The sequence below is a fragment of the Elgaria multicarinata genome, chromosome 12, assembly GCF_023053635.1.
Source record: "Elgaria multicarinata webbii isolate HBS135686 ecotype San Diego chromosome 12, rElgMul1.1.pri, whole genome shotgun sequence".
NCBI classification, from domain to species: Eukaryota; Metazoa; Chordata; class Lepidosauria; order Squamata; family Anguidae; genus Elgaria; species Elgaria multicarinata.
This window is the reverse complement of record NC_086182.1, coordinates 182,595-198,229: the sequence shown is the minus strand read 5'-3', so window position 1 is coordinate 198,229 and position 15,635 is coordinate 182,595. Positions and strand designations below refer to the sequence as shown.

The 15,635-nt window shown below is 52.5% G+C and overlaps 1 protein-coding gene across 6 annotated transcripts in view; it reads left to right on the top strand.

Moving 5' to 3' along the window:
* Positions 1 to 2,685: 2,685 nt before the first annotated feature.
* The window catches only part of DMTN (dematin actin binding protein), a 49,144-nt gene continuing 36,194 nt past the window's right edge, over positions 2,686 to 15,635 (top strand). For 3 of the 6 annotated variants that reach the window (XR_010026041.1, XR_010026036.1, XM_063139201.1), the window contains exon 1: positions 5,552 to 5,641. The gene's annotated coding sequence lies outside the window, so the exon portion shown is untranslated. Of the gene's footprint in view, positions 2,777 to 3,071; positions 3,188 to 5,551; positions 5,642 to 6,200; positions 6,225 to 15,635 lie in introns of those variants that run through there. The other 3 variants (XR_010026039.1, XR_010026037.1, XR_010026040.1) reach the window with 3 other exon arrangements.

Genomic DNA, 15,635 nt, shown 5'->3' with positions numbered 1-15,635 from the left:
TCTGCTTCAGTTAGCATGTGCCCAACTGCAGCCACAGGCTACGGCCATGCTGGCTAGTCCAACTCATCCGTGTGTGCTGCACCATGTGTGCTGCACCTACTGTGCAAGGGAGGCTGATCCATTGGGGCAAAAAGGGTGCTGACCCCAACAGTGCCAACTCCAGGCTTGGAGGATCCCTGGGCAAGGTTTCCTCAATGGGCCACCTCCGTTCTCATCACCAGTCAATAGCTGCTCGTTCTCATCCACCTCTTTCTCTTCATGGCTGTCGCTTGCCTGACAAGTAGGAGTATCTGCTGCTGCTGCTGCTGCTCCTCGCCACCACCATTGACTGGGCCAGAGCAAGAGGCAAGTGAAGAAGTGTTTTGCCATGGGGAAGAGGAGGAGCAAGCCCAGGGGGCTCTTATCAGTGGGGCCCTGCTGGGGTGTGGGCCCTGGGCAGGTGCCTGGCTGTGCATAGCCTTGATGGCCTCCAGTGTGGGGGACATCTCTGGCTGTCAGCCTCTTCTCAGCAGGGAAATCTTGGCCTACAAAGATTCACAAGCACAGCAGCGATTTCCCATCCCCACTGTTTCCCTTCAAGGTTCGAAAGGCTCTGCACAGGTGTTGGTAGCCTTTGCCCATGAAGGAGAGATAGGAGGAGGTGGAAAAACATGGGGAGGGGAAATCATCAGGCCTGGTCAGTGGGTTCTTATGGGATCCATTCATCAATCAGGCTGCAGTTTGGTGATGAGGGCCTTTGCCCTGGGTCATGAGCTGACATGTGGGTGCCTGCTGTGGGGGCAGGGAGGGCAGGTAGGCTGCGGTTGCTGCAGCACTTGACATTCACCACCAAGAATGAGGTGGAGCCCAGGAACTCTTTTCTGCTTGGAATTTGGGTTTCTTCCACTTGGTGCAGCTACACTCTGGTGGGGATGGGGCAAAAGCAAGCATGGGTCAAGGGGGGGCACCATGGCACAAAAACATGGATTCTAGGCATGGATCCTTGCAGCTCCTCAGTTTTGTTTTGTTTTACAAGGGATCCTCTCACAGCCACCAAGTCACATGTCACCTCCATGTCCACAAATACGTTGTATGATTGGATAATTTGAGACTGATTACATGTAGAAATCATAATGATCCTTGAGAATCTGTGCCTAAGATCCATGTTTCTGCACCATAGTGGCACGGGAAAGTACAACATCTGTGATTTTTTCAGTTTAGAACATGGAGACAGATATTATCTGTGGTTTGAGGGAGATCCTGTGTAAAATTCATACAAGTGCAAGTGGATCTACTTGTTAATTGGGAGGGGGCTAAGTGGATCTTGAACCTTGAATTTTACATCTGCTGTTAATCTGGCTATGTTTTGTACTACAGTGTTCTGGCCTTCTCAACACACATAAGAACATCAGAAGAGCCCTGAGGCTGGATCAAACCAAGGGTCCATCTAGTCCAGCACTCTGTTCACACAGTGAGCAACCAGCTGTTGACCAGGGACTGACAAACAGGACACGGTGCAACAGCACCCCTCTACCCATGTCCCCAGGCAAGTGGTGTTTAGAGGCTTGCTGCATCTGATATTAGAAGTTGCCATCATTGGACTATCCCAGCCCCAAATATATTCCCTGGGGCCCCCAGATCTATTCCCTGAGACCCACATGCTCTGTTACTAAGGGGTTTGTGGCGGCTCCCCTTCTGCCCTTCCTGGGAGTGGGGATTTCATGTGGGCAGGAACTACATTACTGCTTCAAAACTGTTTATAACAGTAGTGGCAACTGTTGGGGCCCAGGACACAGGCTATAGACAGTTTTCAAACCGTTTTCAAAGTAGATCTTGCCCTAAGGGAGACACCAGCAACAGAGAGAGCTGCCTTCTCAGGCCATGCCTCTTTCCAACCAGGAGGTCCACCCATTCAAGCAGAAGCACAAGGACTGACTTTTCTGAGGGGAGGTGATTTAAGTTATACAAGTGTAGGTTCCCTCTCAATTTTAATCTAGGAAAACAAATTGACTATCAGAAGTTTGGGGAACAATGTTTAAATCAAGGAGTCCTCTTCTTCTCTAGTAGGGTGAAGCATCTGAGCCGTCCTATCATTTGTAGGCACCAGGGGGCACCATAGTACCTAAGTTCTGTCCATTGCCTGGAAAATACAAATTTCATCAATTTGGTGGAGGCTGCTGTGATGTTATTGTCTGTGTAGAAAGTTATTGCAGAAAGGTGATGAAAGCCAGCTGCACCTTTTGCTGGAAATACTACAACCGGATACTGGCAGGGCGTGTAATACTACAATACTACAAACTGGCCCCAAACATGTTGGAGGCTGAACTTTGCGCCCATTGAGATGAGGCACAATCCACCAGGAAGTTCTCCTGCACAAGCCTCAGTGTGCAAGAGAACTACTGTGCTCTTGCAGGTATCACAAGCGGGGAGACGACGCCTCTGTCGCTCTTTACTTACTCTGTAAGTACTAAAGGGCGGTGGGGGGGGGGGGAATCCCGAGAACGCAAGCTGTCCCATGGCAGAGAGCGCGATCATTTCCCCCGCTTTGTTCGTGTCCCGCTCTCACTGCCCTGGCTGGGTGTGGGAAGGTCTCTTCCATGGTGAGCTCCGTGGATGCGCAGAGGTTTCCTTTCAGCCGTGAGCGTCTGTCCGGAGGGGCGCGGTGGGGCTGTGCTGCCTTCCCTGTTCGCTCTCCCGCTCCGCGAGGCGGCCTGGCCGCAGCGACATCAGCGACCCTCCCGCTGGCTGGGTGCCAGGGCCTGATTCCTGGCCCCGTTTGCCCTCATCCTGATTAAAGGTACTGGGAGGCTGTGCCTGCGCACGCGTGCCGGCCAAGGTGTGGCTTCTTTGGGGAGACTTCTTTGAGGGGGGGGGCGGCGGCGGCGGGTGAGCTGCTCAGCTGCAGCAGGAGAGGCGACGCGAGTCTTCGGGGACTGCCAGGCTGCAAGCCCAAGGCCTCGCGCGGAGCTCTCGCCTCCCCCCGCACCCCACCCCAGCGCATTCGCCAGCGTTGGCGGCTTCTGGGGCTGCTAGAAACTATTGGCTCCCTCCCGCATTGCTCTGCCGCCTCCAGCCATAGGTTGCTGTGGGAGACCGCGCGGGGCGGCTGGCTGGCTGGGCGCGGTGGCCGCGCGCAGGGGCGAGCCGCGAGGATGGCGCCGCGGGGAAGAAGGCACCTGCCTGCCGTGCGGCCCAGACCCCTCTGAAGGTAGGCCTGTGGCGGCGGAGCCGGCGCTCTCCAAGGGCAGGTCGAGGCAGCGCTGGAGGGGCAGGGCCGCCGCGTCCCACCCGCCGCAAGGCGCTCAGAGGCACGCTGGGGAGAGCCGGCGCCGGGCTCGCCAGGGAGGGAGGCACGGAGGCGCAGAGCGCCGGGCGCTTTCGGCCGAGGGGGGCTGCAGCCGCGAGAGGGAGCGCCGGGCTGCTGCGGGGAAGACGAGGCGGCAGCCTGGCCGGGTGGAAGGCCTGCGCTCTGCCGCGATGGAGGGGCGGCGAATGGGCGCCGCCGCCGCCGCCTTCTCCTCCCAGCCCTCCGCTCTGGCTCCTCGCGGCGTCCCGGCTGTGTGCGGCAGTCGCCCCGCGCCCCCTTCTACTCCACCTGCCCGGCGTGAAGGCCTGCCAAGGGGCTTCTGGAGCAGCTCAAGGTCCTGCGAGGCCGCGCGGAGGCTGAGCCTGCTTCGCCGCCACGCTGCATTGCGCGTCCTCCGAGGCCCTGCAGCCCCCGACCAGTCTGCCACCCAAGACCGGCGGCGCTCGGCCCCTCAGGGCTGCGCAGGGCCTCAAGGCAGTCGGGCGGGCCTGCTGATCCTCCAGAGAGGTCAGCTGCGCCTTCTGCCTCAGGAGCCGCCTCCTCTTCCTCCGGCTGCCTCGGTGGCCTTCGCAGGCGTCCTCAGTCCGAGCCACGCCCTGCCTTATGCCAGGAGGTTGCACTGCAGGGCCTGAGCTCCCCATTCCCGGCTCTGCCCTTGACACCTTGCTCCAGCTTGCCTCAGGTTCGAGAGAGGAAGCCGGCAAGAGGGTCTGGGGTGGCTGCAGCAGCAGCGTCAGAGGAGGCCCCCACGCCTCCCACCAGGAAACCCAGGCATCGTGGAGAGCCAGACCCAGGAATCCTAAGCCATGGCAGCCCAGGCACGGCTGGAGGCTGGATCTCCTCCTCCTTCCTGTTGGATGCCTTGCGCCCTAATCACTGTGCGAGAATGCAGACGGCCTCACAGGCCAAGGATTTGGGCACCGTCATTTAAGGACACCAATTATGACACCGTGGGGAGAGGAAGAAGCTTTAATGTGTGGATCTCCAACCTTTTGGGGTCACTGAGCACATCTGGAATTTTGAGGGTGTCGTGGGTGCTGTCACAAAATAGCTGCCACAGTGGTGGGGCTTGCCCATACATAAAATGGCTGCCATTGTGGATATGGCCAGTCACAAAACACTCATTTCCCAGAAGAGAAACTGATGAAGTTAAAAGACAAAGTCACTTGCCCAAGAACTAACTAACTAACTCTCTCTCACACACACACACATACACACACCCCATGCCAAATCAAACTCACACATAGCAACAGGCCCCCCCACACACACACTTCCTGCCACCTCTTAGCAACCCAGGACATGACCTGTGTGTCTCTGCCCCTGCCCCTGCCCAGCTTTCCGTTCTTTTTGTGGGTGGGTGGGCCCGTTGCAAAATAGAGTGCTAGACTGCACGCACCCACCCACCGCTTTTATGCCTCAGGGGACCGGGTGTGTGTGTGGAGGCAGAGGCATTCTTCGAAGTAACTTTGTAGCCTGCTAAGCTCCCAGTTTAAAAACACATAATTAAAAGCAATCTAAAAAAATAACATAAAACCCAGGAGAGGGAGGAAGCCTGCAGGTGCCCAGGGCCTGCTTTCCATAGGGCTTCTTCCCTTGGGCTTGCAAGGCCAGCGCTTGGAGCATCCGGGTCAGGCAGTGTGACTTCCAGGGCACGCTTGCCTCAGTCCCAGCACCTCTTCTTGGATCAATTAAACAGGGCTGGGGGGACAGGCACCAAGTTGCTTTGGTGATCAGAACGATTGGCAGTCAGGGAGGGGGGAGCTCCGCTTCACTTGAGATGGTATACTATGCCAGGAGGCCTTGGCCCCGAGGGAGGGGCAGCCACCCCTGAACCTAGTGGCAACTGCGCATCATTTGATCCCCTGCGCCTATCCTGCATGCAGATGCTCGGCCTTGAAACGCACATGTCCCTTTGTCTCTCTCAGCCTGCCCCTGATATGTGGGTCGGGGCGCCACGGTAGCAGGTGCGGCTCGTAGGGCTGCCGTGAGCCCAGTACCTTTCTTCTCGAAAACAAAGCGTTGATTGGCAGCCCTGGAGACGCGCAGCCCGGTCTCCCTGCGGGGAGGGAGGGAGACCGGTGCCAGAGCGCGATGCACGGGCCTGCCTCTTTGCTGGGGTCTCCACCCGGCGCGCCCAGTCCTGCTTCGTCACGGCTTGGCTGCCCTGCGCTCGCTGCTCTTTCTCCCGCGGCCGGTCGGAGCCAGCCCAGCGCCGCCAGAAGGGGCGGGCAGACGGAGAGGCTCCGGCGCTCTCTCGCCCAGACGCGTGCGCCCTCCGAATCGCTGCCTTCGCCGTCGGTGCTCGGCGCGGCCTGCGAAGTCCCTTGGTAGCTTCGCCCTTCCAGTCCCGGCTCGGTGAGTGCAGACCCCATGATACGGCCGGAGGGGAGGGGAGGGGAGCCTGCTGCTCCAGGCTGTACCTGTTGGGTTTCCGCCTGTCCTGCCGCGACCGCTCTGCGCCCGCGGGGAGAGGGAGGGCGCCGCCTGTTCCGTTCGGGGCCCCACGAAAGCCGCCCGGGCCCCTCCGCTCGCCGGCAGCTGCGCGCGGGCGGGCCTCGCCGGCGCCTCCCCACCTGCGCCCTCCCAGAGGAGCGGCGGGGAGCAATTCGGAGAGCGGAAGCCGCCCTGGCTCATCGAGGGGCCCAGGCCGCGTCGCTGCGCTGCGGAGGAGCCGCAGGCGGCGAGGTCCGGGCGGGGCGGCGGCGCCCCTCGCCGGGCGAGGAGGTGCTCGGGCGCCCTGGGGCGGCGTGCCCTTCCCGACCCAGGCTCCGGGGGAGCGAGGCCGGCCTCGCGAGCCCCCTGAAACGGGGTGGCCGACTTCGGGCTGCCAACGCGAACGGCACGCGGCGCTGCTCCCGGGCCACAGACTCGGCAGCCGCCCGAGGACGGAGTGGACGAGCAGGGAAGCGCGGGCGCGGCCCTTGCCGTTTGGTTTAAGGTGCGGATGCGGCGGCGGCGGCTTCGCAGCGGTCTGCCGGCTCCCGTTCGGGCTTTAGTGGCCTTCCCGAGAGGTGGCGGCGGCTTCGCAGCTCCCGATGGAGACCCGTGCTTCCGCCCACCCCACCCCAGGTCTGTCGGGGGCGGCTCTCCTGAGCCTCACCTGGCCACTCCCGTTCTGCATCCCCGGGGGGGGGGGGGCTGCGAAGGGGCCGGGAGCAGCTGGCCCAAGGGCCGCCCCGCCGTCGGAAGCCCCGGCCGAGGGCCGCAGCATCCTCGCCTCTTCTGCCCCGGCGCTGCCTAGGAACGTACTCGGAGGCGGCTCAAGTTGGCTCCAAACGTTTTTGGGACGCGGGGCGGGGGGCCGAGGGAGCAGCGTGGCCCGCGCCCTGGGGCCCCGTCCCGGCTCTGGTCGCGCGGAGCCCCCGACCCAACTCCATGCTGCCGCTGTTTGGCTGGTGCTGGCTGCGCTCACACGACGGGACAACCCCGCGCGTGGCTTTGCGGAACGCTTTTGCGGCTTCACGGGTGTTGAACCGGACGCGTCATTTCTGCGCGGGCCTTTTGTTTTGCAGGGCGGGGGGAGCTCCCTAGCCAGAGGCGTTTCCAGCCTCAGTTGTGGCAGCAGTGGGGAGGTCGTGTCCAGACTGCTGAGGCTGCCGTGGGGCTCCGGGGCGGGGCTCGGCGGGAGGAGAGGAGAGCGGCTGTGGGCTTGCGGGGGTGGGGGGCGACACACTAGGTGAATGGAAGAGTTAGGTGCTTCTCCCCCTGAAATCACCCATCCCACTTTACACCTGTTCAGCATCAGGTGGGTCTTCATAGGTATGTGATGATGCTCAGGTTAAGTGAAACTCTGAAAGCAGGCAGGTGATGGGATCTGATCTCCAGATGTTTTTATTTAGAAGTAGGTGGGGCTGCTAAACTTGATTAGGGCAGCAGCACTGGAGGAGGGGGGCATGGCTAGCCCTTTCATCCTCACACTGTTTTCCCAAACTATCCCCTAACCAAAACTGAGGGGGGGGGGAATTCAGACTCAATATAGGTAGGTGTCTGTAATTAGTGTGTGGTTTAGGAAATTGTTTTCAGGGGACAAATATTGAACGCCCTCTCCAGAGTAGCTGCTTTACAGTTAAAAAAAAGAACAAAACCAAATCGTAGGGAGGTCTGGTTATAGAGTCTCCCCCATCTTTGGCTCCTGGGCGACTGTTCCTGTGAGGCTTATGGCTGGGTGAGTACTTGGACTCTGGTCTCCCTATGTGCCCTTGTTGCATTGTGATTATACTTCCTAGATGTGAGCAGCTCGACCTGGGCTGTGGTCCAAAGCTGAGTCTAGAAAAGCTTTCTTTGGTTCTACCTCCAGCTAAGAAGACACCTGTTGGCTTTAAGAAGCCATGGAACTATGCAGTAGCTAATTCATCTCGGAACAAGTAGCCTGTGGCACTAAACTTGGATCCATCTTGCTGAACCTTCTCCCTGCTCTGGTCGCCATTTTGCCTGTGTGTATATAAGCTGAGAAACTCAGGACCTCCTTTATGAGAGAGACAGAGCGAGCTCCAGGCCACTCAGGCTGCAAGGAAGGCGGGGGTGGTGGTGGCATGGCTGCGCTAGCAGCAGCAAGAGAGAAGGCAGCCTCCAATCCAAGGTGCCTCACTTGAAGATGTGTGTGTGATGGAGCCCAGTGCATTTTGAATCAGGAGCCCTGATGACACACAAAACGTCTCAGTCAGAGATGGTATGGAAGACATGTTTGCTTACTCTGAGCCCCCAGAGAACAGTCCCTGAGTCTCGCAGTGTGTGCAGGCCCAATTGTTAGACAAGTTCAACACAGTCACATGTGACTGTTTCCTCAAAGAGAAAACTACTTTAAAATAAGGGGACTGTTTAAAAGGGGGTTGAAAAGAGTAGACATCATAGAATAGAGTTGGAAGGGGCCTATAAGGCCATTGAGTCCAACCCCCTGTTCAATGCAAGAATCTACCTTAAAGCATCCCTGACAGATGGTTGTCCAGCTGCCTCTTGGATGCTCCTAGTGTGGGAGAGCCCACAACCTCCCTAGGTAACTTGTTCCATTGTCATACTGCTCTAACAGTCAGGAATTTTTTCCTGATGTCCAGCCAGAATCTGGCTTCCTGTAACTTGAGGCCATTATTCCGTGTCCTGCACTCTGGGAGGATTGAGAAGAGATCCTGGCCCTCCTCTGTGTGACAACCTTTCAAGTATTTGAAGAGAGCTATCATGATATTCTGGAGGTGACAGACTTGACCTTGGGGGAGGTAGGGGTGGCGACAGCCGACAGAAAGCTCTGACGTGGGCTGGTCCATGAAGTCACGAAACAACAAAATCATCAGGGCCGGCCCCAGAATATATTGCGCCCTAGGCAGGCACATTCTGAAGCCTCTGCCCTGCCCCCCATGAGTGCATGCGGGCTCCCGCTCCCGGGTTTGAATCCAGGACGCTGGGGTTGGAGGGCGGGGCGGAGTCTTCAAAGCGGCGCGCCGTACTGAAGCCTCCGCCCCGCGCCTGGCTTTGAAGCCAGAACACTGGGGTTGGGGGGCGGGGGCTTTGAAGCGGCGCACCCGAAAGTGCCTTCCTGGTGCGCTGTTCTGAAGCCTCCGCCTCCAACACCAGCATCTTAGCTTCAAAGCCAGGAGCGGCTTCCGGCCAGGTGCTGGCTTCGAAGCCAGGACGCTGGGGTTGGGCAGCGGCCAGGATGGCGGCTTTGGAACAGTGCGGCTGAAAGCCACTCTAGGAGAGCAGCTTCCAGGTACGCCGTTCGGCACCCTCGTTTGCTTGGTGCTCTAGGCCACCGCCTGAGCTGTCTCTATGGCAGCGCCGGCCCTGGCTATCATGTCTCCTCTCAGCCATCCCTTCTCCAGGCTAGACATGCCCAGTTCTTTCAGTCTCTACGCATAGGGCTTTGTGTCCAGACTCCTGATCATCCTCGTTGCTCTCCTCTGAACCCCCTCCAGCTTGTCTGCATCCTTCTTGAAGTGTGGTGCCCAGAATTGGACGCAATACTCAAGATGAGGCCTAACCAGTGCCGAATAGAGGGGAAACAGTACCTCGCGTGATTTGGAAGCTAACTTCTATTAATGCAGCCCAAAATAGCAATTGCTTTTTTTGCAGCCACCTCACACTGTTGGTTCATATTCAGCTTGTGATCTACAACAATTCCAAGATCCTTCTCATTTGTAGTATTGTTGAGCCAAGTATCCCCCATCTTGTAACTCTGCATTTGGTTTCTTTTTCCTAAATGTAGAACTTGGCATTTATCCCTATTGCATTTCATTCTGTTGTTTTCAGCCCAGCACTCCAGCCTATCAAGATCTCTTTGAAGTTTGTGTCCTGTCTTCCAGGGTATTCGCTATCCCACTGAATTTTGTGTCATCCTTCAGAAATTGAAAACCTTGCCCAAATGAGGAGAACAAAAAGGGACACAAACCTCCACAAAAGAAATGCAGGCAGAAGAAAAAGCATTTTGAGGAATATATTGCTAGTAATATCAAGGCCAACAATAAAGAATCCTTTAAACATACCAGCAGCAGGAAACCAGCTAGAAAGGCAGTTGGGCCATTAGATGACAACAGAGTTAAAGGAGTGCTAAGGGAGGATAAGGATACTGCAGAGAAGCTGAATGAATTATTTTCATTTGTCTTCACTGTGGAAAAGGGAGAACAGATGCCCACTCTTGAATTGATGTTTTTAAGAAGGGTGTGGAGGACTGAGGGCAAATAGTGGTGACAGGAGATGTAGTTCTAAGCCTTATTGATAAATTGAAAGCTAAGGAATTACATAGCAATCCTTGACTTCTTAAAGAACTGACATGAAATTGCTGATCTTTTAATAAAATATGTGATTGATTTCTAAGATCCAGGAAAAGTTTGGGGAATTACAGGCTGGTTTGTTAATCTCTGTACCAAGTAAATTGGTGGAAAGTATTATTAAAGATAAAAATTAGTAAGCATATAGAAGGACAGGCCCTGCTGAAAATGAAACAACATGGCTTTCACAAGATCGGTCATGTCTTACTAAGTTTTTTAAACTCTTTGAGAGTGTCAATATTAGCATGTGGACAGAGGTGATCTGGTAGACATTGTTTATTTGGACTTCCCAAAAAACTTTTCACAAAGTCTCTCATCAAAGGCTCCTGAGAAAAGTCATGGGATAAGAGGAGAGGCCTTCTTATAGAGCAGTAGCTGGTTAAAGAACAGAAAGCAGAAAGTAGGAATAAATGGCAAATTTTCCCAATAGAAGGATGTAAACAGTGGGAGCTCACAACAATCTATATTGGGACAGGTGCTTTTTTACATGTTCATAAATTATCTGGAATTAGGAATGAACAGTGAGGTGCCCATATTTGCTGATAACACCAAATTATTTAGGATGGTTAAAACAAGCAAACAAAAGGATTGTGAAGAGCTCCAAAAGGATCTCTCTAAGGTGGGAGAACGGGTATTAAAATTGCAAAAGCGGTTCAGTGTAAGAAGGGCAAAATGATGCATGTTGGGGCAAAAAAAATCTCAATTTCACATTTATTGTTTGTTTATTTCGGTCATAGACCAGCACTACAGAAAACATCACAATAATATTAAAAAACCCAATATACAATAAAATACATACATAAAATCCATAAAACGCGGCAGTCTCAGCCTAAGTCTAAGGTGCAATAAAATTCTTCAACATCAATTTCCGTCGGCTTATGGCAGCCGCACAAAAACTGGCCACTTTCAGAGTAACCTGAGGATTCCGATCCGATAGAAGATGTTTTAAATTTCACATTTATACTGATGGGATCTCAGCCATGAATGAGATCTTGGAGTTGTCAAGCCAATGTGCAGCTACTGTGAAAAAGGTCAATTCCATCTTTGGCACAATTAGGAAAGGAATCAAAAATAAAATTGCCAGTGTCATACTGCCATTATTCAAACCTCGGGTGTGACCACTTGGAATGCTATTTGTACATCTGGTGACCACACCTAAAAAAAGATGTTGTAGAGTTGGGAAATGTGCAGAAAAGGGCAACCAAAATGTTCAAGGGGCCAGAGCAACTCCCTTATTTGGAAAAGTCACAGCATTTGGGGCTTTTCAGATTTGAAAAATGGTGAGTCAGTGGAGATATGATAAAGGTGTACAAAATTATGCATGGTGTGAAGAAAGCAGATAGGGAGGAGTTTTTCTCCCCCATAAGACTGGAGCTCAATGGGGTCATCCCATGAAGCAGAATGGTGGGAGATTCAGGATAGATAAAAGGGACTGCATCACATTGTGCATATTTAAACTATGGAGTTTGCTACCATAAGATGCTACCAATTTTGATGGCTTTGAAATGGGTTAAAGAGATTAATGGAGGGTAAAGACCAATGGCTGCCAGTCATGATGGCTCTATATTAGTTCTATATTCGAATCACTGAATCACAGAATAGTAGAGTTGGAAGGGGCCTTTAAGGCCATCGAGCCCAACCCTTTGCTCAGTTACTTCTAGTATTGGAGGCCGTATGCCTCTATGTGCCAGTTGCTGGGGAACATAAGTGAAAGGCTGATTTTGTGGTCCTGTCCTATCTCTGGGTTTCCACAGGAAGCTGATTGGCCACTGTATAAACCGGATGCTGGACTAGATAGAACGTTGGTCCAATTCAGCATGCCCCTTATATTCTTATGCTATAAATGTGCTAGCCTATAGCTGGGTCTAATTCAGAATGCTGACTCAGCGCAACGTAGGTTTGATCTGGCATGACAGTCCTTGAGTAGTTCCGCCTTGGAACATGAGTCCTGCCATACAGTTCCTCTAGCCCCATCCCTCTCAAGGGGCTTTGTTCTGTACAACCACTGGGTTTGTGGAGTTGCAAACAGTGAGGATTCTTTTTTCTTTTTTCTTTAACTTACAGGGATGTGTCAGGTATCCATATAGCTAATGCAAGAGGGGCAGCTGGGCAGGATGCCTGCAGCATCTGGTTACTACAGCCAGAGAAGAAACTCCACCAGAAGCTTAGACAATAATTAAAATGTTTCCTGATCATTACATGTCATTTTCCAGGATACTGTTCTGACATCAGGAAAACCAGTGATACCCTCTTCGTGAACAGCCACAGGGTACAAGAGAGTGAGCAAATGTGCCCCAAAAGCTATTGTGTGGCTGCTTACTTAGCTGCGCTGCCTGCCTGGGAAAGTCCCTTCACTGGACCTGGTGCTGCTAGGCAGCCCCAGGCCACTCTGTTCGGTACTTTCTCTTTATGGCTCTGTGGCCCGTTTGGGGATAGCCAGTGGTTTAGAACAAGACCACTCACATGTGCAAGCCTTGCACAAAGGGAGACTCTCAGTTTAGGAACAGTTCCTCCTCTAAGTCAGGGGCTGTGCGAGCTGTGTTTGGTTAGCTTCCGAAAAGGCTTAGGAGGCAATCAGTTTGGCGTGGGTTTAAGGAAGTGTCTGCAACTGATGACAGGGAAGGAGGGGCTGGCGATATGGGCCATCAAAGTGCTGGATCTGGGCCAGGGCCATGCTGACCCCCCTCACCTGCATTTTGGCTGCCTTTCTGCTGTTGCCTCACCACAAAGCCTATCCCACTTTTTCATGTTCCGGACATTCAGATCCAGAGTTTTGGGACAACAGCACTGCAACTGGCCTTCCTGGAAGCTGGTAGGAAAGGTTGGAAGGTCTGTTCTTTCCCACCCTGCAGGCCTCAGTGATGCAGCCCATCCCCCTGCTCACACACGCACGCGCGCGCACACACAGAGGATGGCAGGGCAGTCTGCTGATAACGTTGTGCTAGAAAGACTGAGAAGGCGGTGGGGTACAGGGTGGATGAAGAATATTGTCAGCTGGAATATTGTCTGAACTGCTTCTACATTTATAGCTCCTTCCCTACCCATACTGTATCTCTCATTTGTCAAAGGTGAAGCTGGTGTCATTTCTGCGTTATAAAAGCTCAGGAGCGGAAGGTGCACAAGGCAGAATTGGTGCCTTTTCTTTTACATTATGTGAAGTACTGGTTCCTCTCTATTCAGCCCTGGTTAAGCCTCATCTTGAGTATTGCGTCCAGTTCTGGACTCCACAGTTCAAGAAGGATGCAGAGAAGCTGGAGCTTGTTCAGAGGAGGGCAACGAGGGTGATCAGGGGTCTGGAAACAAAGCCCTATGAGGAGAGACTAGAGATGTGAAGGCCTGGGAAAAAACTGGAAAAATTCAGAGGGAAACTGGGTTTTTTCTGTTTTTTTCTGAAGCCTTTTTTGGGGGTTTTCCAAAAAATTGAAAAAAAATGAAGAAAAAATGGATTACGGGACATTTTATTTTAGCATGACGAATAAAATGTTTATGACAAGGTGTTCAGATACTTCTCCAAATGATTTCTAAAATCTGTACAGTATCAGATTATTATGATGTCTGTGCACCAAGGACAAGCAAGTCCTAGGTTGCAAACTGAGACTACAACTCTCAAATGCAAGAGCAAGATGCATTTCTGCCTCTAGGGGGCAGCACTGCCATTGAAGCAGAGACTGAAACTAATAGTGATAGCTATAGGTCAGAAAATGAGTCTGATTAAATTTCATGTATGTTCACTGAATCTTGGTTCCCCCTTTTTTCTCAGTTCTTTTTATGGGAATGGGGGCTTTATGTCTTGACACTGGAGGACTAGTGGAAACATAAATAATTTTCTTTGTTACTAATGTTGGTGGTTTCTTCTGTTGTTGTTTTAAATTGATTTTTTTGCCTGCTCATAAACTGGCAAAACCAAAGAGGTTCCTTACAGTTCAGGTGTTCTTAACAGTTCAGGAGCTTGTAGCTCCATTTGTTACCCAAAAAAAGTAAAATAGTAAATTAAATTTGTAATAATTGTTTGAATACACTGTACTTTTAATATACCAAATGTAATAATTTTATGCCAAACCAACTTGGACATAATTATATTTTATGTTACTAAAGTAACAAAGTGACTCTCAATCTGTAAAATGTGCTAATATTGCATTATTTCAATTTTTCCAAAAAATTCCATTCCCCCCCCCAAAAAAAAACCCTGAAAAAACCCAGTTTTTTTCCATGGCTTCAAAATTTCTGGAAATTTTACATCTCTAGGAGAGACTGAAAGAGCTGGGCATGTTTAGCCTGGAGAAGAGAAGACTGAGGGGAGACATGATAGCACTCTTCAAATACTTAAAAGGTTGTCACACAGAGGAGGGCCAGGATCTCTTCTCAATCCTCCCAGAGAGCAGGACACAGAATCATGGGCTGAAGTTACAGGAAGCCAGATTCCAGCTGGAAATTCCTGACTTTTGAGCAGTATTGCAATGCAACTAATGACCCAGGGAGGTCGTGGGCTCTTCAACTTTAGAGGCCTTCAAGAGGCAGCTGGACAACCACCTGTCAGGGATGCTTTAAGGTGGATTCCTGCATTGAGCAGAGGGTTGGACTCAATGGCCTTTGAGGCCGCTTTTCAATTCTACTATTCAGATCCATAGGAGTGAATAGATCCATAGGAGTGTAGGAAGCTGCCTTAGCCCAGATCTGACTCTTTGTCTCTCCAGCCCAGTCCTCTCCATTCTGGCTGGCAGCAGTGGCTCTCCAGGGCCTGGCATGCCAAGGACAAGACTTAGGACCTTCTGCCTGCAAAGTAGCTGCTCTGATCTGAGTCATGGCCCCTGCCCAGATTTCTGCAGAGAAGGCAAGTTCATTCCCCTGCCTGTCCATGACTTGGCCAGGACCTTCCTCTAAGGCAGCGTGAAGCAGGGAAAGGCTCCTTGGGAGCATTTGCTCACAGTGAGGTCTGCCAGCTCTGGAGGATCAGTTGGGATATGTTCTAGCAAGAGGGAGGAGGGGATCCTGCCATGGAATTTGGAAGTGACAGAATAGGGAAAGATGGTGTGGAGCATCAGTTGAATGATAAAAAATGTGCAAGCTTTGAATTCTTGCAGGTCTCTTTGTCAGTTGTAAGCATTCAGGGCAAACATCAAATCAATCAGGAAAGGGCCAGCATTTGCATATCCAGGCAATGATTGCTATTCTCCTGGGTGCCCTGTGGTATGAAAAGAGGGTCCGGGCTGGCTGCAATGTTGATCCAGCTACAGTCTCTCTGGCTGTGCCCAAGCAAATAACTTTGGATTCCCACAACAGGCTTTATAGAATCACAGGCATTAAAAAGTCCAGCCATTGGGTTTTGGTTTGTTTGTTTGTTTGTTTACTGTTTTGGTAGGCAAGTTCCATCCCCACCACCACCACGTTCTGCTAAGTTTCCATGGTCCCTTGACATGGTAATTGCCAGGTCATGTGCTGCAAAAGAACAACTGAGCAGATTGTAAAGAATAAATTACTGAAATAAATATTTCATAAGGTCCAAAGTACCGTCCACACAGAGGGGGCTGCCCGCTTGGTTTAGTGCTCTGGTAGTGCCTTCTTCCCGTCCCGCCCCAAGCATGCTTTTCTGC